The sequence below is a fragment of the Aotus nancymaae genome, unplaced genomic scaffold, assembly GCF_030222135.1.
Source record: "Aotus nancymaae isolate 86718 unplaced genomic scaffold, 86718_ANA_hifiasm-v0.15.2.pri h1tg000015l_1, whole genome shotgun sequence".
Lineage (NCBI taxonomy): Eukaryota > Metazoa > Chordata > Mammalia > Primates > Aotidae > Aotus > Aotus nancymaae.
In genome coordinates, this window is record NW_026988427.1 from 9,779,590 (window position 1) to 9,804,524 (window position 24,935).

General features: G+C 48.6%; 1 protein-coding gene and 2 pseudogenes across 1 annotated transcript in view; all 3 read left to right on the forward strand.

Moving 5' to 3' along the window:
- Nucleotides 1–6,079: 6,079 nt before the first annotated feature.
- Nucleotides 6,080–9,320, forward strand: LOC135275165 (small ribosomal subunit protein eS8-like; annotated as a pseudogene).
- LOC135275184 (U2 spliceosomal RNA) lies at nt 6,279–6,378 on the forward strand (annotated as a pseudogene).
- A 14,021-nt stretch (nt 9,321–23,341) lies between the features above and the next one.
- The window catches only part of RASGEF1C (RasGEF domain family member 1C), a 98,944-nt gene continuing 97,350 nt past the window's right edge, over nt 23,342–24,935 (forward strand). Inside the window, exon 1 of the mRNA XM_064376614.1 lies at nt 23,342–23,501. The gene's annotated coding sequence lies outside the window, so the exon portion shown is untranslated. The remainder of the gene's footprint in view (nt 23,502–24,935) is intronic.

Consider the following 24,935-nt stretch of genomic DNA (forward strand, 5'->3'; position numbering starts at 1 on the left):
AAAACAAAGGAAAGGGAGAGGTTTGAAAATGCAGGAGCTGCCCTGCACTGTGTGATACTCCCCTTACCGGGAGATGTGGACGGGGGACGAGGCACCTGCAGACTGACTTTCTACTCACTCGCTCCTCTGGGCATTCAGCAAGCCACTTGCCACAGATGGAGCCTGTGATGGTGTGGACAGGGTTTCCTGGAAAGGCCCTCTTCCACCAGGTGGAGGTGAGTGTGCCCAGGACAGGCCACAAGCTCCACAGAAATACCTCACCCCAGCTTCACAGTTCTCCCTGCTGAGCCTAGATTTGCCAGGGTCCTGGTGCCATGCAAATGGTTTCAAGCTGATCTCTATGGATAAATGCTGATCTTGGTTAAAGAACTGAAAAATGTGCTCAAGTTTTCATCTTTTCTATTTTATTTTTGTAATTTATATTGTACACAACCCAGGAAGTAACTATTTTGGACATGTATTTTTATAAACCAGGTAATTTATTATTATCCTGGAATTTAGACTAGGTTTGTTTCATTTGTTGGCTTAGTTTTCAGTCAAAAAGGAAGTGACTGTCTCCCCTATGTCCGGGTCTTAATTTCAAGTGCAAAGTCCAGAGAGCAGACAGAGTTACATCTGAGCAGGACGGCAGTCTAGAAACACTGGCTGTGCACACTGTATCAGCCATGGGCCTGGAGGTGGAAACGGGGCTCTGCTCTTGTCTTTGGGATGTGAAGCACAGAGCCCCAGTACTGAGAGGAGAAAGCCCTCTTGCAGGGCCCCTTGCCCACACTGAGTCCGTGCCTGAAACACTGAGTGGGTGCTGCTTCAACCTGCATTTAATGCTGTGTAAGTCACGATAATGACGTACAAGTCTGTCTGGTTGATTTCAATGTAACTTCTCCGGTATTTCCTACTGGTAATAAATACAAGTGTGACCTTTCAGGTTGCATATCTCAAAAGTAACATTGCCTAATGTTTTATGATAAAATATATTATGTGTGTTTTGGTTGGTGAAAATAATACAGACTACATTTTAAAAGATAATGTATAGCATGTTCAATTTTTGTGTGTTTTTTAAATGACAATTATATATTTCTACATCACCATCTCTGATGGCAGACTTAACATGAACACGGGTAGATGTTAAAGTGTCATGCTTTTAATTAACATTAGCAAGAGATTTCACACTGAAAGGCAGAAACGTGTTTGTTTTCTTATTGAAAATATTCTGCAGATTCCTAACTCTTGTGTTTTCAAAAGTAACAGCAGTAAGTTTTGACTTCACCAATATGCAAGTACAATTCAGAGTATTGGTATACTTGTTGGCTCATGAGGTGTGGCCAGGAGAATTCGCCAGTCAGTCTTAGTTATGTTACTTAACGTTACTCATGGTGCTTGTGGCTTTGTGCATGGGGTGAGCCAAGTTCATCTGACATCTGTTTTTGAAGCACTTTAGGCTGTTCAGTACTTAAGACCACAGGAGTAGAAGGACCCTCGGTGGCTCACTTTCTTTTCTCTGCCTGAAAGGACTAGAATCATTCCAGAGAGATGAGTATCAGTTGTGTTTTTCAAGGTCTCTAGAGAAGGAAGATGTTTCTTGAGATACTGGGGTCTGGGTCTGGGTTCCATTTCTCTATCCTGTCCCCTTTTCCCTCTTTCACTGTAGGCAGGACTGAAATGCTTTTTATTTGTTGACTAAAGTAATACACATAGGTGGGGTGGGGGTTTTCAGGGAGAGTGCCCATATTTCAAAATAACTTTATAATTAGCTACTTGGCATTATCTTGAAAATTCTATGGCTACTTATCTGAATTTAAGCATAAGGTGATTATCTTTGACAATAAGGCAGTACTTCAATATTGTTTTATAAGGAAAGTTGGTAACAAAATCAGTAATAACAGTGCCAGAGTGGTCGGTCACATCTCCTTGCAGCTGAATGTGACCGTGATGTAAGAGGGATGCACGTCTCAGCCCTTGGGAGCTGCTCATCGGCTGTTTTCAAGGCCTGGAGACTGCATGCTCCTCCAAAGTTAGAATGACCAAGGCTGTGGGTTCCCAAGGGTCACTGTGAACAAGAGTGTTTGCTTCTTCCATTCTCTTTCATGGTGTTTTAGAGTTGGAAGGGAAATCCAGAATCATTTTGTCTAACCCCTCACCCTAGAACAGTGAGGAGGCCTGAGCCCCAGAAAAGAGGGGTGTCTGGGCACCTCACAGCACCAAGAAGGAGCGGTGGATCTGCCCCAAACCTGTTCATAGCAGGTCCTTGTAAATCTCACTCTTCTGTCTTTCTCAGTCACAAACACTTTTGAGAATCCGCTGACATCTGTGACTTTCTCCTGAGAAAAACACCATAAGCACAAAATTTTTGCCAAGGTTTCAGAGGAGCCCTGGACCCCAGCAGATACCATGTAAAGAGCCCCTATCTTTTCCCCCTCCCGCTTCCCCTTCCCCTCCCCCTCCCCTTCCCACTCCCACTCCTCTCCTCTCCTCTCTCTTTTTGAGATGGAATCTCACTCTGTTGCCCAGGCTGGAGTGCAGTGGTGCAGTCTCAGCTCACTGCAACCTCCACCTCCCAGGTTCAAGTTATTCTCGTGCCTCAGCCTCCCAAGTAACTGAGATTACAGACATGCACCACCATGCCCGGCTAAGTTTTGTATTTTTAGTGGAGACATGATTTTACTGTGTTGGCCAGGCTGGTCTCAAACTCCTGAGTTCCAGCAATCCATCTGTCTTGGCCCTCCCAAAGTGCTGGGATTACAGGCATGAGCCACTGTGCCCGGCCAGAGAGCCCCTTTCTAGACATAGCTCCTAGATGCTTCATGTTCTCAGGGGGAGCAGAGCCTCAGGAGGGTTCTGCCTTTTCTGCCCTTGTTGGCCCTGACTTATTTGTACACAAATCTTGAGTGTATAACAGGGCATCATCACTCAGCCCCAGCACTGGTTGGCCTTCTTACTTGATGGCAGAAAGAAAAGACAAGGACTTTGTTCCAGTAAACTGGGTCATTTCCGTCACTTCCTCCACGTGGAACTCAGGAGCTAAATGGAAATGTACAAAGACACAGCTATCATTAAACAAATCTACTTGCAAAGGAGTACTTCTGTGCTGAGCTTTGAAATAAACTCTTTCACTTAAAACCCTATTTTAAATTAATTCTCCAAAAATATATTCTCTCCTCTTCCCTGAAACTCCCTGTGATTTTCTTATAACTTTTATAAATGTGCTTTGAAATTAATTTCATTCACACACTTTTAAAGCATGCTTTGAAGTTAGCTTCATTTGCACATCCAGAGTGCAATGCACAGAGGGGCTCTCTGGGTCACGCTCCCATTCAGGTAAGAATCAACCTGAAGAGTTCCTCACAGCTGGTCACCCAGCCCCTGTTCATATGAAGGGAATTCCTTTCCCACTGAGTCATTTGTAGTTTTAACTGTTAAAACCTTCTTTCTTAAATTGAACTGACACCTGGCTCCGGTAACTTCTGCCCATGGGTCCTAGACCTTTCCTCTGAGTAAAATAGAGCAAGTCTGACCTGCTTTTAATAGCAGGCTTTAATATGTTAGTTGGAAAGGTAAGCTCCAAGTCTTCCCTTCTCTATGTTAAACTCAAAGTTCATCCAACCCTCTCTCATATGAAAAAAACCCCACTACTTGGGAGGCTGAGGCAGGAGGATTGGTTGAGCCCAGGAATTTGAGGCTGCAGGGAGCATTGATCACACCACTATAGCCTAGGCAACAGAGCAAGACCCCTTCTCTAAAAATAAAAATCTCCAAGAGCTTCCCACCTTGAGGGCCCGCTCGTCAGCTGCACCCTTAAAATATGGGCCCAGAAGCAGACACAGTATTCCATATACAGCCTGAGCAGGGCACCCTCCAAGGGCCCCCATTAATTAACACACTCTCAGGTGGCCTTATCCTTGAGAGCCATGTCATATTCTGTGTCTAGGTCCATCTCAGCTCCTGAATTCTGTGGTGTCGCAGTCAATCCCAGTTCTATCATCATCATGAACATTGCCAGCTTGATATCTGTGGTCCGATGGCATGAACATGTCTCCTGAACCTTCATCTGCCTGGTGATGAGCAACCTTGATAACAGCGCCTTCAGGTAGTCATCAGGACAGGTCCATGTGGCTGTTGTCTCCCCTGTCAGCAGGGCAGTTCAGCTCAGCAGCCTTGCCATGTAGCCCACAGGAAGTGATGTCTTTCTGCAAGGTCACCAAGAAGGAGCTTGACGGATGGATCACAGAAAGCATGAACACAGTTCAGCGTCATTCTCTGCTCCACTTACTAGTCACATTTCAAGAAAAAGAAATGAGTTTGGCACCATGCCCTGGACCTCAGAGTACATTCTTTTATTTTTACTTGGGAGGAGCAGGTGGTGAGTGCCAGCCACCCCCGTGATAGCCACACTTTTGCTATCCTGTGGCCACTTAGAAAACATGATTAGTTTTGTCTCAGTGTCCATAGGTCAGAGTGAGGAAGAGCAGGACACTTACTAGCTTTGTTTTGTTTCATCTTGAATAAAGAAGTGATGTGTTTTGAAGGCTGTGTGACTGTGATTCCACAGAAGACCATACAGCCAATGCCAGGCAGCTCTCTTGTTGCCTGATGACTACAAAAATTTCTCCATCAGGCCAGAACCTGGCTCATGGTGGGTGTAACTTCAGACATTTATCACCTTGAGCATCCCTTGCCTTTTTTTCCAGGACCTAGTCAACACCCATGCATTCATAGCGCCTGCTTTCTGGTTGATCTAGAACCAACTTACAGCACTAGGTAGGGTGTCCTGCAGGATGTGCACCCTCCAGCTCTGTGTGGCCACTTCTAAGAGTTTGCCCTGACCTGCTCCCTGTCCCCAGGATTTCCTGGAATCTGGAAGGTACAGCTAAAGCTTTGCTAGGTTCACGTGCATCTTTTGGTTGTAATGCAGTTAAGTGAGTGTCCTTCCTATTCACCAGAAAGGACATTTCATATCTTTTTAACCCACTGTCAGTGATGCAAAATTTTTATTTTTATTTTTTAAATGTTTTTTAGAGGCAGGGTTTCGCCATGTTGCCCATGCCGGTCTCAAACTCCTGGGCTCAAGCAGTCCTCCATCCTCAGCCTCCCAAAGTGCTGGGATTATAGGTGTGAGTCACCACACCTGGCCAATGATACTAAAATTGACCACTGGTTAGGGTGATGACAGTCCAGGCCTCCATCACACAGTCACATTTTCTTCCCTGTGAAGAGGAAGTTGTCCATGTGGGCTTCCTTTGGAGGTGCCACATCCACCATTTTCATGCTATTGGCCTCAGTTGACAATCCTGGCCATGAGCAAGAATTCTTGGGTGTTTGGGGAAGAGTGATTTCCTTAATTTGTCCTGTTGCCATCATATGCTGGCACTTTGCTGTCAGCGAGAGCTCCCATGTGTCAGCCAGGGCTGTTTGGTGGCCTTGAGGTAAGCCTCAGCCAAAAGGCAGCCCCGTACCTTGTTCTTTACCGTTAGTGGTCAGGGCTGAAAGTGTGGTATTGGTTTCATAGCTGCCTCAGGTGGCATCACACCTTATCTCTCTGACGTTTTCATTCCTCTTTTTGAGACTTGACTTGCCAAAACTGTAGTCAGGGAAGCTCTTCAAAACTGAGTCCCATGTCCTGTTGGCTGACCTCATTACATTTTAAATTTTAATTTTGAAATAACTTATGACAGAAAAGTTGCAAAAATAGTACAAAGAATTCTTCCTCACCCAGATTCCCCAAATGTTATTTCACCACCTGCTATATCCTGTCTACATGCATGCATAAGTACATACGTGCCTTTATACTGATATGTAGTCATTAATTTCCCCATTGATGTTTTACAAGCAACCAGGCCTTTAAAAGTCTCTTAACTTCATGTATACATGATGTATACTCATGTATTCTATAGACAGACACAAGTATACATAGCCACGTAATAGTGTTTGTAATGAGCTACCTGCATGAAGCTGAATGTGTTTGTGTTGACGTCAGAGAAACTACTGACGCGTCAGTGTGACTTCTGAGAAGCCTAAGGAGTAACTCATGAACCGTTGCACACTTTTCTAGGCCACAAGACTTCATCATTATAAAGCTCCAAGAATGATACCAACTCTGCTGATGGAGGTGGAGATGAAACAGGGAGAGAGACCAGAGGAATGTGAGAGGAGATTAGGGCCATACCTGGGTTTGTGGGATGGACACCTAACATTTTAAATTGTTAAAACTGATAGAGAAAATTAAAATTCATTACTTGAGCCAGAAGGAGATTCAGGAAAAGGGGAGAAAAAAATATATCATCCTTGCTTCTTGGCCTTTTGGCTAAGATCAAGTATAGTATCTGTTCTTATCAGAAAATATAGTAAATAGGAAAAATGAAATAAAAGCATAAGTAAGCCCTAACATACTAGTAGTTAAAATAAATGTACATGACCAAAACATACAATCAAAAAGAGTTAAGGGCTGTGAGCAAATAGAAAACCTAACAATATATAAAATTACAAAACATGCACCCATGTAGTATATGTATAATACATAACTAGTGTGTGCGTGTGTGTGATGATTGATAGTACCATGGGGAGAAACAAAATGCCAAAAAGTGTGGTTTGAAATTTGAATGCACCCCTCTCAGAAATGGACAGATCAGGCCAGTGAAAAAGGAGCAAAGATCTAGAAGACTGGAATGCCACAGCTCTCCACCTGCGCTCAGAGAGAGTACTAGACCCAACAGGCAAATTATTTTCAACACAGGGAACTTTGGGGAATACCACCTGTATCAGTCCACAGAGGAAGTCTCAATAAATCCCAAAATCAATATCATAGGATAATGTGATAAAATTCAAAATAAATTTTAAAATTTCTTACACATCTGGAGACTGACAATACACTAAGCAATCTAGGTGAGAGAGGAAATCATAAGGAAAAATTCAAAATTCCTAAAGGTGTGTGGCTTCAACAAACTATGTGGCTACCTTGGTAAGACCTGCTAAGGCTTGAATACATTTATCAGAAATAAGACAGATTTGTCTTTCCAGCCAGCACTGAGTGAATGGCATCTTGGCACAGCTGGCACAAGAAGTAGAGGTACGAGCCCCCGCCACATCCACACAGTCTGTGTGCAGGGAGGTAACAAAAAATACTGTGCCCTGAGGCTGGATGTGGTGAATTTCTCTTGGGGCTCAGAGCGTTGTAATTGCAAAACAAGCATCTTGACGTTGTCTACAATGCATTCAATAGTGAGCTGGTCTGTACCAAGATCCTGGTGAAGAACTGCGTCATACTCATTGACAACACACCGTATCAACGGTGGTATGAGTCCTACTGTGTGCTGCTCCTGGGCCACAAGAAAGGGGCCAAGCTGATTCCCGAGGAAAAAGAGAATTTTTAACAAAAAAATGACCTAAAAAATTCAGAAGAAATATGATGAAAGGAAAAAGAATGCCAAAATAATGTCTTCCAGAGGAGCAGTTCCAGCAGGGCAAGCTTCTTGTGTGCATCACATCAAGGCCAGGACAGTGTGACCAGACAATGTGGCTGAGCAGATGGCTACGTGCTAGAGGGCAAGGAGTTAGAGTTCTATCTTAGGAAAATCAAGGCCCAGAAAGGCAAATGAATCCTCATCCCTGTCTCCACCCATGTAATAAAGGTGTTTATTGTTCTGTAAAAAAAAAAAAAAAAAAAAAATTTTTAGACCGGGCACGGTGGCTCACGTCTGTAATCCCAGCACTTTGGGAGGCCGAGGCAGGTGAATCACGAGGTCAGGAGTTTGAGACCAGCCTGGCCAACATGGTGAAACCCCGTCTCTACTAAAAATGCAAAAATTAGCCTGGTGTGGTGGGGAGCCCCTGTAACCCCAGTTGCTTGGGAGGCTGAGGCAGGAGAATCGCTTGAACCTGGGAGGCGGAGGACTGCACTATTGCACTGTAGCCTGGGTGACAGAGCGAGACTCTGTCTTAAAAAAAAAATAGAAAATAAAGGAAAAAAGAAACAAAAAAAATGAGTTCAGCATTCAACTCAGGAGACAGAGAATAGAGCAACATAGCAAGCCCAAAGAAGCAACAGAGGAGGAATGATGAAGAAAAGGGCCGGGATCAGGAAACCGGAAGACAAACTGGGAGAAGAAATTAGCAAAACCCCAAAGAGTAATAACTTAGACAAATCTCTAGCAGCACTGATAAAGAAAAAAAGTCTGTGCAAGTAACATGCAAAACAGAAAAGAAATAAATGTAGGCATACAGGGTTCCAATAGATGTGATCATCTACATGAAGCAGATATTCGTAGAAATACAAAGTACCAAAATTGGCTCAAGAAGAATAGCTACACACATCATATATTTGAACATGTTTGATGTAATACCGACAATTTGATGAGGTTAGTATTATTAGCTCCATCTTAAAGTCAGGGAAAGAGAGGCAGGAAGAGAGCCTGAGTTCCCACAGTTCCCTCCCTTCGGAGCTCCTTTGGGTCATTGGCCAAATTCAGTTCCTTGCTATTGTAGGACCAAGGTCGCCATCTCCTTGCTGGCTGTTAGCTGGGAGCCACTGTTAGTTCTAGAGCCCTCTCTCCAGTCCTTACAAGTGTCCCTACATCTCAGAGCCAGCAGATATATGTCAAGTCTCTCATGCTTGCAATCTCTCTTCCCTTCTACTGCATATATTCTGCTCCAGCCAGATAATTTTCTATGCTTTTAAAGCCTCATGTGATTAGATGGGGCACACCCAGATAATTCAGGATAATCTCCTGATTTTAAGTCTTTAACTTCACATCTTTGTAGTTCTCGTTGCCATGTAACATAACATAATCACAGGTTGCAGGGATTCGGAAGTGGACATCTTTGAGGAGCCATTATTCTGCCTACCACAGCAGATACTGCCCAGTGATTTCCCAAGTCATTTTTTCATTTACATTCTCACCAGTGGTAGATGAGAATTTAGGTTGCTACATATGCTGTCTAACTTTTCCCATTTTAAGGTCAGGTAACCCATCTTCTGTTTTACCCATTCTGGTGGGTGTGTAATGGTCTTGGTAGGGTTATAATTTGCAGTCCATGAACACTATTCAAGTTAAGCACATTTTCATGTTTATTGACATGTGAATATCTTCCTCTGTGAAGTTCCTGTTCAAGCCTTATACCCATTCTTTTTCAGAGATTCGAATTCTCTGTCAAAATCCTTTGTCCTTTTACCAGTTTGGTCATCTTTTCCTCTATTTTCTTGAACCATAGTTTTATTTTTTCAAAGTACTTTTATTTTAAAGTCTTTATCTGCTCATTTCAGTATCTGAGTCATTGGTGGGTTGACATCTATTGTTATGTGGCCTTGTATAGTGTACAGTAATTTAGTACATAGTAATTTTTTACTGTATGCTAAACATCCCCACTCCAGGTCCCACCCACCCCAGAACCTCAGAATTCAGCAAATGCTTTAGGGAGAAATTAGCCTCAACTCTCCAATCTTCTGCACCTGCTAAAAGCTTTGCTGGTTCTCTTCCTCCCAAAAGTAGCCCTTTGTCTTCTCTAAACCCCCTTTCCCCAGTCCATGCCTAGAACCAAGTTCACCTTGGAAGGGTTTTCCCCCTCTGGAATTTTAGTCCATCTAGTTTTTGTGCTTCCATGACTCTCTGGTGCCTTTGAAAATAGGATTTTTGAAAATGTGTTCAGCTTTTCTGGTTTTCAGAAGGAACGCTGGTCTGCCACAACTTCCTGCCCAGAAGCAAAGGCCCTTTTGACTTATTATGAAAACGTTCTTTCATACAGGAAAGAGAGAATAGAATAACGAATACTCTTTTTTATTTCCTTGGCTTAACAGTTGTTAACATTTTTTTTAATATCTCTTGCTTTTGACTGAATTGTGTCTCCCACCAAAATCCTTATGTTGAAGTTCTAACCCCCAATGTGACTTTATTTGGAGATGGAGCTTTTAGGAGGCAATGAGGCTATAAGGGTGGGTGGAGGAGAGAGAGGTCCATCTCTCCACATGCACGCACTGAGGAAAGACCATGTGAGAACATAGGGAGAAGGCACCTGTCCACAAGCCAGGAAGAGTCTCCTCACCAGAGCCCAAACATGCCAGCACCCTGATCTCAGACTTCCAGCCTCCAGAACTGTTTAATAAATTTCTGTTGTTTAAGCCACCCAGTGTGTAGTACTTTGTTATGGCAGCCTGTGCTGACTAATATATCTTCTTTACTAAATAATTTATTGACATTATTAAATTTTACCCCTAAATTTTCCAGTATGTATCTTTAAAAACTAAAGTTAATACCAAGTCTATATTCAAGTTTCCTAAATAACAGAATTTTTTTAAAGAAAAACAGTTGTACTAAATCTCGGTGCTGCTTTAAATTGTTTGTGTTATCATCTAATTTAGGTATGTTTGAACATAAAATCAAGTATAACTAGTATGTTGAATAAGCAGGGCCTATGTGACATAATTAATAGGCAATTTTATTTACTCCCTGTTCCTTAACAGTCAGTGGGGCAGGAGTTGATTGAAAACACTGATAGATCCCATGACCTTTCTGGTCTCTCACAGAAAACAGAAAACTCAGTCTAAGCAAAAAATTCAGTCTCATTTTAGTAATTAAAATGGCTAGTGCTGTATTATATTCCAACTTGCCAAATTCATTCTGAGTTAAATATCCTACCTTTTCTGCTTGGGGCAGTCAATATACAGGAAGGCAGGGAAGGCGGCATGGGATATTCCTTCCCTTCCCCATATCTTCCTTCTGTCCCTCCTCTCTTTTATTACTAGCTTGAATTTTTTATTCCACTAGGGTCAAAGTGGGGAGCAGGAGATAAGAAGGATTGGGAAAGTCCCACACTTGACTGGCTCATCACACTATAGATTTGACCTCCCCCATCTTTGAGGGTCTATTTCCCAGGACCCCACTCCTGATACCAGTTGGGTCACCAGGCAGGGACCAGTCAGGGGAACAGGACCCACAGTAGGTATTTCAACAAAGAATTGAATGTAGGAACTTGGGGTTAAGGAATAAAGGAAAAAGTGAATTTGGGTTTATCAGAGCCTGAAAGTTCAGAGAAGGGCCCCACGGAGAGGGGACCAGATCTGGGGGGAGCAGCATGGCCAGGCTGCTGGTAGCCCCTGTGGGAACGGCGATGAAGCTGTCCTGGGAGAGCAGAATGAAGTCGAGCCTGGAACCAGCCACCACTGTTGGCGTGAAGGGCCATTGCTGACGTGCCACCTTCAAGACGGTGGGCATGACGGGAAGGAGCAAGTGCCTTCTTGTCTCCTTCTAAAACCTTCCATTTCCAAGGTCAACACACAGTCGGCTGACAATGGAGAGATGTGTAGCTCAGCCAGGGCTGCGCACAGAAGTGAGACTTGAAGCCAAGAGCCGCGGTCCTTCCCCGCCCCTCATTTTGTTCCCATGCCACTTCCTCCTCTTTGGTTTCAGACCCTACCAAGCTCAAAGCAGGGAGAAGGAGAGGAGGGGCACGGAAGGCCATCCAGCCCACGGCACTCTCATAGGAAGGCATCAAGCTCTCTGGCCCGGCCTGTGTTTACACATGACTTGTTCTCAAATGGAACACAGTCGGGGTACTCACAGATGCCCCTCACAGCCTGCCTCCGTCATAGACCTGGGCAGTTCTCGCTTCATCCCAGGGCCAGTTACATAATTCTGGGGGGCCCGGAGTGAAATGAAAAGGCAGGGTTTGAAAATCGGGAAGTCGTGCTGTTACTGTTAAAGCACTTTGTTCCTTTCTCACTCACTCTGTCTCCCCTTGTCCTGGCATTTTTATGTGCCTTTTAATGTTATTCTAAGTAAAGAAAACGTACAATATGAGATTATCATTAAAATGTAAGATGAACTGTACTGTTTTTACATTGTTCAATGCTTGTTTTAAATACAAATATAAAAGCATCTAATGCCTCTGCAGAATCACTGAAATCACACAACTTGTCTTATGTAGCTTACACATGCGTAAGTATTTCATTCTTACCAGGGCAACGCTGCATAAGGCTAACTCAGCTACAGTCATGCACCATATAATGGCATTTCAGTCAACCACAGACCGTGTATGACAGAGGTCCCATAAGATTGTAATACTGTATTTATATTCTACCTTTTCCATGTTTCCAGACCAGTTGTGGTGGCTCGTGCCTGTAATCCTGACACCTTGAGAGGCCGAGGTGGGAGGATTGCTTGAGGCCAGGAGTTCGAGACCAGCCTGGGCAACATAGTGAAATCCCCTCTCTACAAAAAAATGAAACAATTAGCTGGGTGTGGTGGCACACGTCTGTGGTCTCAGCTACTCAGGAGGCTGAGGTGGGAGGATCACTTAAGCCCAGTGAGTGAGTGGTCCTGCCACTGCACTCCAGGCTGGGCAACAGAGTGAAACCCCATCTCAATAAATAAATATGTTTTGTTTAGATACACAGATACCACTGTGTTACCATTGCTTACAGTATTCAGTACAGCAACTTGCTGTACAGGTGGTGGCTCCGGAGCAATAGGCTGTGTGTGCCATCTGGGTCTGTGTGAGTACACACTATGAAGTTCTCACAATGACAAAATCACCTAACAACACATTTCTAAGAATGTGTCCCCGGTGTTAAGGGAGGCATTACTGTCACTTTTTGACCCATACACATTCTACCCACTCTCTCCACCTGCAGTTTACTGATGGGTATGGAAGACTGACAGGGAAAGGAAGGACAGGTGGCCCCATCTTCCCCTTTCCTTTTCTGTCACTATTTTTGGCTCTGCGATTGACTGATACAGGGAAGCAACCCGAGTAAGAAAGGCTATGATTGGGAAGAAATGGAAACCTTCAACAGACAAGTATTGAGTTCTGAAACTGAATCAGTAATAAGAAACCTATCAGCCAGAAAAAAATTCCTGGACCAAACAGATTCACAGCCAAATTCTACCAGACATATAGAAGAACTGGTACTAATCCTGCTGAAACTATTCCCTAAAATCAAGGCCAAGGAAGGGACTCCTTCCTAACTCATTCTGTGAGGCCAGCATCATTCTGATACCAAAACCTGGCAGAAACACAACAAAAAAAGAAAACTTCAAGCCAATATCCCTGATTAACATAGATGCAAATATTCTCAACAAAATACTGGCAAACCAAATCCAGCAGCATATCAAAAAGCTAATCCACCTCGATCTAGTAGACTTTATCCCTGGGATACAAGGTTTGTTCAATATACACAACTCAATAAATGTAATTTATTATATAAACAGAACTAAAAAGAAAAGCTACATGATTATAGATGCAGAAAAGGCTTTTAGTAAAATTAAACATCGCTTCATGTAAAAAATCTCAACAAACTAGGCATCAAAGGAATATACCTCAAAATAATAAGAGCCAAATATGATAAACACATAGCCAACATCATATTAAATGGGCGAAAGATGGAAATATTCTCCTGGAAAACTGGTACGAGACAAGGATGCCCTCTCTCACCACTCCTTTTCAGCGTAGTACCAGAAGTCATAGCTAGAGCAATCAGGCAAGAGAAAGAAAAAGCATTCAAAGAGGAAAAGAAGAAATCAGATTATCTCTTTTCTTAGAAGGTAAGATTTTATACCTAGAAAACCTCTTATCTCTGCCCAAAGGCTCCTGGATCTGATAAACAACTTCAGCAAAATTTCATGATAGAAAATCAATGTAAAAAATCAATAGCATTTCTATACACCAATAACATCCAAGCTGAGAGCCAAATCAAGAATGCAATCTCATTCACATAGCCACAGAAAGAATGAAATACCTAAGAGTACAGCTAACCAGGGAGGTGAAAGATTTTTACAACGATAATTACAAACCACTCTCAAAGAATGAGATGACACAAAACATTACATGTTCAATATTATTAAAGTGTCCATACTATCAAAAGCAATTTACAGATTCAGTGTTATTCCTATCAAACTACCAATGACATTTTTCATAGCACTGGAAAAAAAACTATTCTAAAATTTATATGGAACCAAAAAAGAGCCCACATAGCCAAAGCAATCCTAAGTAAAAAGAACAAAGCCAGAGGTGGCACACCATCTAACTTCAAACTATACTGCAGGGCTACAGTAACCAAAACAGCATGGTATTACTATGAAAATAGACATATAGACCAATGGAACAGGTTAGAGAACCCAGAAAGAAACCCATGTACAACCATCTGATCTTCGACAAAGCTGACAACAAGAAAGCAATGGGGAAACGACTCCTTGTTCAATAAATGGCACTGGGATACCTGGCTAGCCATATGCAGAAGATTAAAACCAGACCCCTTTCTTATGTCATATACAAAAATCAACTCAAGATGGATTCAAGACTTAAATGGAAAACCTAAAACTATAAAAATCCTAAAAGAAAATCTAGGATATACCATTCTGGACTTTGGCCGTGGGAAAGATTTTATGACAAAGACTCCAAAAACAATTGCAACCAAAATTGACAAGTGGGACCTAATTAAAGAGCTTCTGCACAGCAAAAGAAATTATCAATAGAGTAAACAGAAAAAAAATGCAGAATGGAAGACAATATATGCATTTGACAAAAGTCTAATGTCCAGAATCTATAAGGAACTTAAATTAACAAGGGAAACACAACCCTGTTGAAAATGGGCAAAGGATGTGAACAGACATTTCTCAAAAGAAGACATACACAGCCAACAAGCATATGAAAAAATGCTCAACATCCCTGTTAGAGAAATGCAGAGCAAAACCACAATGAGATACCATCTCAGACAAGTCAGGATGACTATTATTAAAAATAACAGATAGGCCAGGCGCAGTGGCTCACGCCTGTACCCCAGCACTTTGGGAGGCCGAGGCAGGCAAATCACGAGGTCAAGAGTTCGAGACCAGCCTGGCCAACATAATGAAACCCCGTCTCTAGTAAAAATACGAAAAAAATTAGCCAGGCAAGGTGGCAGGTGCCTGTAATCCCAGCTACTCTGGAGCCTGAAGCAAGAGAATCGCTTGAACCTGGGAGGCAGAGGTTGCAGTACACCGATTGCACCACTGCACTCTAGCACCCCAGGCGACAGTGCAAGACTCTGTCTCAAAACAACACCCAAAGAAAACAAAACAGATACTGGCGAGGTTGCAGAGAAAGGGAATGCTTATACACCGTTGGTGGAAATGTAAAGTAGTTCAGCCACCGTGGAAATCAGTTTGGATATTTCTCAAAGAACTGAGAGTTGAAGTGCCATTCGACCCAGCAATCCCTATATACCCAAAGGAAAATGCCATAAAGATGCATGCAGATGTTCATCACAGCACTGTTCACAATAGCAAAGACATGGAATCAACATAGGCACCCATTAATGGCGGATTGGATAAATGTACACCATGGAATACTACACAGGTGTAAAAAAAGAATGAAATCATGTCCTTTACAGCAACATGGATACAGCTGGAGGCCATTATCCTAAGTGAATTAATGCAGGAACAGAAAACCAAATACACATGTTCTCATGTATAAGTGGGAGCTAAACACTGAGTACACATGAACACCAAGAAGGGAGCACTAGACACTGGGGCCTACTTGAGGGTGGAGGGTGGGAGAAGGTACCCTGTGTTTAGTACCTGGGTGATGAAATAAAGTGCACACCAAAGCCCCAGGACATACTATTTATCCATGTAGCAAACCTGCACCATATCCCTGAACCTAAAATAAAAGTTGGAAAGGGAAAAGAAAAGAAGAACGGCTATGATCAGGTCACTTGGTCATTTGTGGTTTTTAGGACACCATTGCCTTATCTCTGTCTGAAGGAAGTTCTGGTCCTGGGGCTGTGAGTGCCCTGCTGACTCAGTTGTCCAGTAATGTGCCTACCTGGAACTGGCCTGAGTCTGGTGGACTGAAACAGTCGCCCCACCAGCACCCTGTGTACAGGGGCATCCTGAGCCCTAAGTGTGAATGGGTAGCAAGGAGTCGTGTAGACACGTAGGGTGAACATGTTTCTTCACAAGCATACTCTGTGGTTCCAGTGAACTTCACTTAGAAAACACAAATTCAAAGATCAAATTACTGGCCGGGCATGGTAGCTCATGCCTATAATCCTAGCACTTTGGGAGGCCGAGGCGGGCAGATCATGAGATCAGGAGTTCGCGACCAGCCTGGCCAATATGGTAACACCCCCGTCTCTACTAATACAAAAAAAAAAAAAAATTAGCCGGGCATGGTGGCATATTCCTGTAGTCCCAGCTACTTGGGAGCCTGAGGCAGAAGAACCACTTGAACCCGGGAGGCGGAGGTTGCAGTGAGCCGAGATTGTGCCACTGCACTCCAGCCTGGGCAACAGAGCAAGACTCCGACTCAAACACACACACACCCCCAAACACACACACACAGATTAAATTACCTAGAACTTTCACATGGAGACATGCCCAGGGCCTGTGCACCTGCCCAGGTTTCAGTCCTGCAGGATCTCCTGCCCACGGCCCCCGCCAGTGCTTCACACACAGCGCACACGTGGCCCACCAGAAACACTTGCCACATTCGCCACAGTTCCCTGCAGCACCTTCTGCCGACGTTCACTGCAGCCACTCACTCTTGCTTGGAGCTTTTCTGTCCTGTGAACCTAAAACCTTTGCCACTGTGGACAGGTATGCCCAGGTGTTCAGCCTGTTCACTGAGGTGCTTGATTCACCTGTGCTAAACGAGCAAACACAGTTGGGCACCGCTGGCCAATTCCCACAAGGACATGGGTCCCTTGCTCCCTGACAGCCTGTGGCACATTCCAGTTGTCTGTGTGCCTTCTGAGAAGAGGGACAGGTCCAGCCATAATGTCCAAGAAGGAAACAGTTGAGGCAATGGCTCGCAAACGTGGCTGGGCTCAGAACCACTGGGACACCTGCTAACAGACTCAGATTCCCCAGCCCTGCCTGAGCCCTCTGAGTCAGAAGTCTGGGCAAGGGCCCTAGGGGATGTGGGCCATAAGCCAGCTCCCGGGGAAGGCCAGCACTGCTTCACGACCACTCTGCCTAGACAGGCTGTTGGCTCTGGGGAGGGCGCAGCCCAAGCCCAATCCCACAGGTTTCCCCCCAACACAGGGCAGCCAGTGAGAGGTGTGGACGGCTTGGGCGTCACCTGCACGAGTCATCTGATTTTCCCAGCCTCTCTCATGGGATGGCGTCTTCCTTTCCTATCGCTGCTGTCACAAATTACCACCAACTTAGTGGCTCAAAGCAGTACAGTTTTGTGGGTTGCACTCCAATGTGGGTCTCAATGGGCTGAAAGCAAGGTGTTAGCAGGGCCAGTTCCTTCTGGAGGCCCTTGGGGAGAATATGTTTCTCAGCATTTTCCAGCCACCCACATTCCTCTGCTCATGGCCCCTGCCTCCGAAGCTGGAAGGGTAGCATCTCCCAGCCCCTGCTCCCACTTCTGCCTCCCTAATTGCCTTTTGCCTCCCTCTTCCACTTGTAAGGACCCCTGTGATTTGTGATTATGCTGGGCTCGCCAGGATAATCCAGGATCATCTCCCCATCTCAAGATCCTTAAGCTAATCCCACCTGCCAGGTCCCTTTGGCCACTTAAATTAACATATCCACAGTTCTGGGGATTAACAAGTGGCCTTCTTTAGGGGTCGTTATTCTGCCTGCCACAGATGGGGATGATAAGCCTGGATCCCTCTACACCAGCATTTCTTGAGTTTGCCCGTCTTTGGCCTTCATCAGCTTCACCTGGGCCACTCGTTACAGACACCAAGTGCAGGGCCACCCAGACCCCACTTGCCTAAGCATTTCAGGTGATCCACACGCAGTGACATCTGACAGCCCTGGAGAGATGAAACCTCTGCAGGTGTGACAGGTGACCTGGGGTACTCTGTAGGAAAGAGGAGGGTTTCCTCCTGCTAGAGGAGGGTTTCCTCCATCCCTGGCCTCCAGCTAGAACCGATGGCCCCACTGAGTCACAACTTCCCCAAAGCTTTAAGGCTGGGTACCCTTGGGAGGTGCTTCCTGTGTCTGCAGATTTCACTCTGCTGGACACTTGGGACTGTTCATGCCAGTGATTCAGCAGGTGGGGCCAGGAGTCACTGCCAGCAGGGGTGCCCAGCCCTGCCTCCTTGTGGTGAGGAGCGACGTCGAGGACTCAGAGGAGCCACAGGAATCCGAGTGTTCCGAGGGGTGCACCGCAGCCGGCAACGTTTGCACCTGTGCCTCAAGCTCCCTACCTGCTCTCAGCGCAGTGAGCAACGGCTCTGTGGTGGAACCTCGCAGTGACCACCCCCAGCTCCTGCATTTCTGCCTCAGGAATGTTTAAGTCCTGGAAGTCTGCTCAGCCTTCATACAGGAGCAACCTGAAAGCACAGGGGACATAGGGAAATGCTCTGCCCAGCAGGAGAATTCTGAGACACTTCCTGCACAGTTCCCCAAAGGGGCGCCACCAGGCTGGCCACCTAGGATCCCCTCCCACATAAATAACCTGCACCCATATCTCTAGCCCCGCTTCCAGGGGATCCCATCTCTGATGCCTTCCTTCATCCTTTGGCCAGCCCAGATGGAGATCAGACCCACATTTACCCCATACATGTGTACATGATACCACACACATGCATACAATACACACATGCACACAGCACACCATATGCACATAGCACCACATATATGCATGCACCACATGTGTGTGTACAGTACACACATGCACAAACCACCACACACATGCACACAGCACGCATACATGCACACAGCATACCAGATGCATAAACTACACACACAGGCACACACATGCATATAGCACACATACACATAGCACTACACACGTATGCAGCACATATGCACACAGCACACCACATGCATAAACTACACACACATGCACACAACACACACAGCACACACGTGCATATAGCACATGCACATAGCACTACACACGTATGCAGCACACATATGCAAACAGCACACCACATGCATATACTACACACACATGCACACGACACACAGCACACACATGCATACAACACCACACATGCACACCACATGATACACTACACACACATGCACACAGCACATTCATGCACACAGCATACAACATACATACACCACATGCACATGCACACAGCACACACACATGCACACAGTACCACATATATACACACAGCACACCCACATGCACACAGCACACATCACACACATGCATACACCATACACACATGCAAACACCACACATCACAAGTACACAACACACATACAAATACATGCACTACACACATGCACATAACACATCACACACACATGCACACATCACACACACATACTACACACATACACTGCACCACACATATGCATAGAGCACATAGGCACACAGCACACATACATGCACACAGCACATACATGCACAGTACCACACATAAACACACAGCACGCCCACATGCACACAGCACACATATATGCATACACCATGCACACGACACCCACATACACAACACACATGCATATACCACACATATGGACATTAACACACACATGCATACACCAGACACATGTACACAGCACCACACATGTGCACATGACACACATACATGCACACAACACATACATACACCACACACACATAGCATCCACACATGCATGCAGAACCAACATGCAGACACCACACACATGCACACAGCACACACATGCATACACCACACGCTCATGCACACAGCATGCACACATGCACAAAACACAGCACTACATACACAAGCACACAGCACACACATATTACACACATGTGCTGCATGTACAGCACACGTTCACACAAATACACACACACACACTGCATATACCATGCATGCACACATGTGCACATGCATACACACACACACACACACACACACACACACACCCTCTTTCTTGCTCCTCCCAGCCCAGGCTCAGTGGGTTGGCAGCCCTGGCCTGTAAAGGATAGTTAAATGTGGCCCCCTCCAGTGGTTGCTTACGAGATGACTGCTCCTGGAGCTCTGCCCTTGCAGTAACTTTGGAGGCTTTTCACCAGACCAAGAATGAACGAGTTATGAGTCGGCTAATAAAATGCTTTGGCCAGAGCCCAAAGTTCTGTCCTCATTGTTTCTGATTTTATTGGTGATCCTGCTCAGCAGCCTTGCCTGGTGCCCCTTCCCTGAGTCACCTGCTGTGGCTGTGCCAAGCATCCGGGGCAGACGTGCTGCCGGGCCTCACGGGCTCCTGCTCTGTCTAAGTGCCTGCAGCTGCTGGAGCCCACACGGTCCTTCCTTCCTCCCTCCCTGAGGACCTGCACCAGGCAGGCACCCACAGGTGCCACTGCCTCCGGACCTCCTCCACATGACCCTGGCCTCACAGTCCCAGCAGGTGCTGTCTGCTGTGAAGGGGCTTCTCGCCCTCTTGGGAAAGGTGCCTACTCACCCTGGAAGGATCCCTGCCATTCCTATTTCTCACACATTCTCCTCATCTCCCATCATCCAGTCCTTTGGCTTCTCCCCCAGAAACAGCCCTTAGGTCTGCCAGTTCCCTGCCCCTGGCCTGGGTCTGTACTCATCAGCTCTCTCCTGCCCACCACCTCCTCAGGGGCCTGCTGCCTGTCCCTCACGGCCACACCTAGTGATCAAGGACTCCAGCCCCACTAACCCAGTGCTGAGCTGGTGGGGCACACTTAGGTCTCCCAGAGTCACATGCATGCAGGATGTACCATCCAGGCCACGGGCAGCTACTCAGGGGCTGAAGGTGCTGGGAAAGGCCTCATGGGCATCAAGACCCCCACATCTGGGGATAGCACCACCCCCTCCTGCTGGGGATGCTGCTGGGAGAGCTGCGGCCACACCTGCCCCTGGAGGACAGGATCCAGCTCCTCATCCTCCTGGACACCCTGCCTGGCCCTGTTCCCTTCCACCTTGTCTCCAGCTGCTCTCCAGCCTCTTTTTTCCAAAAAAGATGCAAAGTCCATGCCAGCCACAGGGCCTTGCCCCTGCTGTCCCCTCTGCACAGAGTGCTCTTCCCAGACCCTGTGTGACCAGTTCCTCACCCCATGTGCCTGGAGAGGCCCTTCCTGAGCCCTCCCTTCTAAAGCAGCCTCGCCGTGCTCAACCACCTCCCCCATATGGGTTCCTTCATGGCACTCAGTGCTCTCTGAAATGACTGTTTTTACTCTTCCGTTTGTATGGTTAGTTTTCAGCCTCCCTTCTCTAAACTGTGAGTTCCAGGGGGCAAGAACCCCGTGTCGGGCTCTCTGTTATATTCCCAGCACCCAGCATAGTGCCCAGCATACATAGGCCCTGGGTAAGTGTCCACCCGATAGTTGTCTCAGGACAGTAATGGGGTGAGGGGAGGCAGAGCTGACAGCCCTGGGGATGGCTCACTCGCTGTCCCAATGTCCTCACTCATGGATTAGCCCCTGGGCACATTCTGGAGTGAGAAGTTGGGCGGACAGGGCAGGGGCTGGACAGGTGAGGGGCCTTGGTAGAGGGTGCTCGAGGGGTGGGGCCAAATGCCTCCCAGGTCCCAGCCACGGCACCTGCAGCCGGGGTCCCACAAAGCTGGGGATGGCTCAGGGCAGAACTCCATGCTGGCCTCGAGGCTCAGAGAGCTTCCCAGTGGTGGCCATGACACCAGCTCAGGCTCTTCCTCAGCACAGGCCCAACCTCTCGGCAGCGGCGGGCCTGGCAGGGAGAGGATGCAGGAGATCTCAGGGCACACGGCCTTCTCCCCTGTCCCAGAGCACAGCTCTGCCACCCTCACCCCTGTGGGACACTGAGCTGTGGCCAGGAGCTAGTCCACACCCATGTTCCAGGTGCTCTGGCCTCATCCAAGCATCCCCTGCCTCAGTGGCCCAGTCACTTGCTAGAGAAAGTACTTTATCAGGGGACTGGCCTCTCCCCACTGAGCTGCAGTTGATTAGGAGGGTCTCTCAGTGCTGCCCAGAACCCAGAACGACACAGCTGAGTGGGTCAGCTCTTCTGAGGTCCCTGCAGCCTCTCCTCCTAGACCCCCAGCTGCCTCCCGGGGACACACTGGGACTAGACCCTAGGCTTGGGGGCACAGGGTGATAATCAGAGAAGATGCAAAGAGTAGCCCAGTGCCTGTGCCCTGAGGTGCCTCTGTCTATCTGCTGGGAGCACACCCCTCACCCCCAACCAAGTGTGCCCACCTCTGTTCCCCCTCCCCTTCCCCATACCTGACCCTTGGTCTCAGACATCGCCCTCCCTAGGGCCAGCCTCTGGCCCTGGCCTTGGCCCGAGCCCTGCTACCTTCCCGCTCAGCCTACCTGGCCCACGTTGATTCTAATACACCTGTATGCCCTAGGCAGATGCCCACTCTCTCCAGGCCTTAGTTTCCCTAACTGTTCAAGAAATGGGCTAGACTGTTGTTTTTAACCTGTCATTGTTCCAGAAACAGCCTTTATTGGAATAAACAGCACCTTGCTCCATCCTCAAAGCTGACACAGGGCTCACCCTGCCCCCAGCTGCCTGTTATCCTTGCTCCCTAGGTCTGCAGAAATGGCCTGAGCTTAGCTCCTCGGAGCCTGTGTGTGGCAGCCCTTGTCCCCTCTCTGCAGTGTCAACCCAGGGCCATTCCGCCACAGAAAGACTGGGAGATAGGCGAGGCGGGTTTCTATGCACATAGGTTAAGCACCTGGATCTAGATGTTCCTGAAAGCAGCAAACCTTGACTTTTTATGATCCACAAGCCAGTAAGTTCATTTTGCTTAAGCCGGTTGGGTTGACTTTTGAGCCACATCTCATCAAGTAGGTCCTGACTAAAGCAGAGGACAGGTGTCCCGAGCTCTATGCTGGAACAAACCGGGGAATTCTCACTGTTCAGGTGGACCGAGTTCAAGGAGGCCACTGGATCCTGTTAGGGCCCCCTCTCCCTTTCTAAAACTGAAATCACGCATCGCCATCCTCCCAGCACCCCGGTGTCTTCCGAGTGGCGTCCACCCTCTCTGTGGGCCACGGGAGAACGCCGAGAAGGTGTGGCGGGGTGCAGTTTCCCCATTCCCTGATGGATGCCCACCCGGGGATGTCCCACTCGGGGTTCACAGGCAACCTAGAGTTCGGTGGCCGTGGTAGGAGCACAGCCCAGAGGACAGGTCCGGGCCCAGCCTTGAGGACAGAGGGTGAACCGGGTTTCGGGGCGCCAGAGGCTCACCAGGTGAGGGGTCGGCCGGGTCAGCTTGGGCGCAGAGTCGACCAGGGTCCGCGCTCGGGAGGGCAGCGTCTGACAGCCTGAGCGGGCGGTCCTGGCCCTTGGGGCTGGGTCCCAGGGGCAGGTGGGGAGCCGCGGCGGAGGCCTGAACGCAGCGCGGGATGCTTGGCCGAGACTCCGGAGCCTGGGCGTGGAGGGCCCTGGTGGGCAGCGCCGCCCGCTGGGCTCCCGCAGCTCCACCCGGCTCTCCGCCCGCTCCGCGCTCCCCGAGCGGCCACCAGGGGGCGCCGCGCCGCGTTGTTCCTTGGCCGCCGCCAGGCGCTCGTGCGGGCTGTGCCGGGAGCCGGGCGGGTGGCGGCGGCGGCGGCGGGCGGCGCCCTGGGTCCGTGGCGCCGAGGCTCGCAGCGGGCGCTGCCCATGGGCCGGGCCCGGGGTTCGGGCGCGCCGGAAACCGGTGAGTGGTGGCGCGGCCGGGGGACACCTGGCGCTGCGGGCAAGGGCGTGGGCTCGCGGGCGCTGGGGAGGGCTGCGGGCGGCCGCAGGGCGCCGGGCGCGGGGTGCGGGCGAGGTCGCGGCGTGGGTGCGGGGCGGCGGGGACGGCAGGTGTCCAGGACGTTGGCGGGCACGCGTGGGCCTGACCCGGAGCACAGGAGCGCGCGCGGTGACAGTGCGTGTGGCCGGCCGGCGGGACCGGGGGCTGCGGCGCACGTGAGTGTGCGGTGCGCGCGGCGCGGGAGCGTGCGCCGGGGTCAGCAGGGGCGGGGTCCGCGCGGCTGCCGGGACGGGAGGTGCAGGGGTGGCGGGGAGGCGACCGGCTAAGGGCACAGCCCCCGCCACGTGGCGGGAGACCCGGCTCTGCCGCGCGCCCAAGCCCCTCCACTGGGAGCAAGGAGCAAGCTTCTCTGAGCCACTGGAGTGGCAGGAAAAGCCAGCCTGGCCCGAAGCCTCCACCCGCACCGGACCTCAGTTTCCCCGTCTATGAAATGGGGACGGCAAGGCACACCTGCCGGTGCAGGTGCAGAAGGGAAAGGACCTTGCGCCTGGGGGAAGAGGGTGCTGTCGCCCTTCAGGCTGGGATCGGATTTGAGGAAAGGAGCAATGCTAGTATCAGAGGGCCTGCGGAACGGTGGGGTCTGCTGGAGCCCTGGGTGTGTCCCTCACGCATTGACAGCGGATGGCATCAAGGGACCAGCTGGTCCACTCTTTGTATTTATTTTGGGAAAGCAATGCTTGGGGGGGCTTGGGGAAGGGTGCTGCCGACGCCGCCCCATGCGTAGCGGTGGGAAACAGTGTGGGAAAGATAGACCTGGCAAGTTGGGGTGATGGAGGAGCTCATCCCGGCCCCTACCTCCCGCCTCCTGGGGCTGTGGGGGAGGCAGAAGTTCTGCTGAGTCCCGGGAGCTTGAGAAGAGTCCTGAGAAGCTCTGCCTGCCAGGCAGCTGGAGTAACTGAGGCTTAGAGAGGGGCGGGACCATGGAGTGGCAACGCTGGGGTCGCACCTCTGGTAGGACTGGCTCCAACAGCCATACTGCAGCCACTGTGCCAGGCGACCAGGAGAGGGGGACTGGGGTTGTCCACTCACCAGCCCAGCGCATTCATTGAGCGCCTACTGTGTGCTGCCTGCCCCCTAAGTGCTCACTAGCTGGTGTGTGACAGGGACACCAAACACGGAATCAAAGAAAAGCAAGGGCATGGCGGAGAACGCGTGCTGGGAAGGAACGTGCAGAGGGAGACCAGGGTGCGTCCGAACCTTCGCCTGGTCAGGGAGGCTGCCCTGAGCTGGGAGCCCTGCCTGTGCTGTGTTGGACGAATAGCCTGGGGGAGCCGCAAGGATGAGGTCCCTGAGGGCAGGAGGGACGGAGCTGGAGCCCAGTCGGTGGGGGGTCTG